At 45.1% G+C, this 3,354-nt stretch overlaps 1 long non-coding RNA gene across 1 annotated transcript; it reads right to left on the reverse strand.

The window, feature by feature from the left end:
- Nucleotides 1–1,270: 1,270 nt before the first annotated feature.
- LOC142704768 (uncharacterized) lies at nt 1,271–2,555 on the reverse strand. Its single transcript, XR_012868174.1, has 3 exons — nt 1,768–2,555; nt 1,575–1,680; nt 1,271–1,486 (listed from the first exon to the last, which is right to left on the reverse strand). It is a non-coding gene; the product is annotated as an uncharacterized LOC142704768 (long non-coding RNA).
- Nucleotides 2,556–3,354: the final 799 nt, after the last annotated feature.

Consider the following 3,354-nt stretch of genomic DNA (forward strand, 5'->3'; position numbering starts at 1 on the left):
ATAGTGATATATTCTGCAGATTATTACACCTCGGACCTCTATAGAGATCTGCAGAACATTGCTCTGTCCTCTCTACCTCCTGACAGATACATAGTGATATATTCTGCAGATTATTACACCACTGACCTCTCTAGAGATCTGCAGAACATTGCTCTGTCCTCTCTACCTCCTGACAGATACATAGTGATATATTCTGCAGATTATTACACCACTGACCTCTCTAGATCTGCAGAACATTGCTCTGTCCTCTCTACCTCCTGACAGATACATAGTGATATATTCTGCAGATTATTACACCTCGGACCTCTATAGAGATCTGCAGAACATTGCTCTGTCCTCTCTACCTGCTGATAGATACATAGTGATATATTCTGCAGATTATTACACCACTGACGTCTCTAGAGCTGCTGAATATTGCTCTGTCCTCTCTACCTCCTGACAGATACATGATATATTCTGCAGATTATTACACCTCGGACCTCTATAGAGATCTGCAGAACATTGCTCTGTCCTCTCTACCTCCTGACAGATACATAGTGATATATTCTGCAGATTATTACACCTCGGACCTCTATAGAGATCTGCAGATCATTGCTCTGTCCTCTCTACCTCGTGACAGATACATAGTGATATATTCTGCAGATTATTACACCACAGACCTCTCTAGAGATCTGCAGAACATTGCTCTGTCCTCTCTACCTCGTGACAGATACAGTGATATATTCTGCAGATTATTACACCACGGACCTCTATAGAGATCTGCACATTGCTCTGTCCTCTCTACCTCGTGACAGATACAGTGATATATTCTGCAGATTATTACACCACGGACCTCTCTAGAGATCTGCAGAACATTGCTCTGTCCTCTCTACCGCCTGACAGATACATAGTGATATATTCTGCAGATTATTACACCACTGACCTCTCTAGAGATCTGCAGAACATTGCTCTGTCCTCTCTACCTCCTGACAGATACATAGTGATATATTCTGCAGATTATTACACCACTGACCTCTCTAGAGATCTGCAGAACATTGCTCTGTCCTCTCTACCTCGTGACAGATACATAGTGATATATTCTGCAGATTATTACACCACGGACCTCTATAGAGATCTGCAGAACATTGCTCTGTCCTCTCTACCTCGTGACAGATACAGTGATATATTCTGCAGATTATTACACCTATGGCTTTTCTACACCCTTATGTTCCCCGTAGAAGAAAGGTTCCCTGGATAAATTCTCCAATATAAAAATGAAAGCACAAAAATGTGTAAAACAAATATATTTATTGTAGAATGTGGTAGAGTTGCTGCGATGTCTTCTGTGGCTCCGGCCCCTTAACAAGCGGTGATTGGTGAGATGAAGAGGGGGAGGGTCCTTCTTCACACGTGGATATGGCCGTCAGTCCACCTTTACACAGCTCAGTCCTGGATCAGAAGAGACCGGGACGTTTTTCATGTTTCTCACATTTTTCATAGTCGAATCCTAGAAAAGAAAAATCCAATAAGCAAAAAACATTCAAAAAACCTTCACCACCAGAAGATGAAGACGGAGCAGAGAACGTCAGACTTACCGGATCTCGCTTCTGTTCTGCTCGTCACTGCTTCTCAGCACTGGAGGAGTCTTCATGGGAATTTCAGATGGTTTAGGTGGTAAAGGCCACGATGTTGGGGTGACAACTGCGAAAAAAAAATATCAGAAATTCAGTGCCGAGGCGGCTGTAGAAGAGATGTGAGGGGAGAAGATCATCAGTGGACGGCACTTACCTCACCTAAAGATGGTGAATGGGCCCTAAGTAAAGGATGGAATTAAGATGGCCGTTTTCTCTCCCAGGAATTTCGGGACCCTGATGGTAAATGGGCCCCAAGCGACAGATGAAATTAAGATGGCCGCTTTCTCTCCCGGGGGTTTGGGGCCCTGATGGTAAATGGGCCCCGAGTGGCAGATGGGACTAAAATGGCCGCTTTCTCTTCCGGGGGTTTGAGGCCCTGATGATAACCGTAGCCCCCAAAAGGTCCTCCATCTCCACATCATCAGGAAATTGGCATTCACCAATTTCCATTTTGTCACCCTCATCCTCCACGTCCTCCATCTCCACATCATCCGGAAACTGGCGTCCGCCAACCTCCATTTTTTCGTCTTTGTCCTCCACGTCCACCATCTCCACATCATCCGGAAGCCGGCGTCCGCCAACCTCCATTTTCTCTACAGTACTCATCGTGGGAAACGTCTTCACCAACATCCTCTTCTTATGCGACACCTCCATGATGAGAGCCAGCAAGAGAAACTGACACCGTGGTCAATGTGTGACCCCAATTTATAAACTTTCTGATGTCATAACTGGTTGGCCATTATGTGGAAACGGAACACGTCCAGATTACAGACCACGCCCCTCATGACATCACGCTCAGGTTCTTCACAGTGCAGAGAAATAGAATCTGCCCACATTCTGGATGACATCACAAGAAGCGTATCCCAGTGAACCGTTACACCCGAGCGGCCATATAAAATGTAATATGGTACAAGAATACAGGCAGGAGGGTCACACTACACCCTCTGGGGAGGTTTCTATCACCTCAAAGAATTCCCAAATCAATGTGGTCAATTCCAGACTTTCTAAAATGTAGAATCGCACCCATAAAACATACAACACAGGCATTTACATACGTGTTCATGGACTCTCACCCAAAATTGCGTTCATGCCAAGGCCAATGGTGTAATATATGACCCCAGAGAAGAATCGCTCAATGTTTTCACAGCTAATGTAATCGCCACATGGGAAACACCCTGCACCATGGGTTATGGGTGCCAAGTGGAGAGGTGTCACATGGTCGCAGCTATGTCATGAGACGTGTCATCATCAAATTTACCAGAATGGGGTCAGATATCAAAAACATGCCATGGGAGTTGTAGTTTTGCAACAGCTGAAGACTACTGATGTGCTGAACCGTGTCTGAATCCTAGATGAGGACATCACTGGAAGTTTCAGTATCGGCAGGGGCCCAAAAGGACCCACCAGCAGAATGTATCAGAGCGTCGCCCTGTCTGCGGCCTCTAAACAATAATATGGCGCAATATACAGCACACAATACTGCACAATATGGAGCACAATACAGCTTCATATCACACACTAATCGCGGATATTGATAGTATACACCACAAATGCTTGATTAGAGGAGCCTGACTGCAGGTATAACCACTAATCATGAAAATGGGGGTGTCTGATCCCCCACTGTACACATTAGAGCAGATAGTTAAAAACCAGATAGCTGGCTGCACTTCACTCTCTATTATAGTCTATGGGAAGTAAGGAGTGAGTGTGCTCCTGTATAATCTAGGAGAGGTAAGGAGTG

The sequence above is a fragment of the Rhinoderma darwinii genome, unplaced genomic scaffold, assembly GCF_050947455.1.
Source record: "Rhinoderma darwinii isolate aRhiDar2 unplaced genomic scaffold, aRhiDar2.hap1 Scaffold_3377, whole genome shotgun sequence".
NCBI lineage: Eukaryota > Metazoa > Chordata > Amphibia > Anura > Rhinodermatidae > Rhinoderma > Rhinoderma darwinii.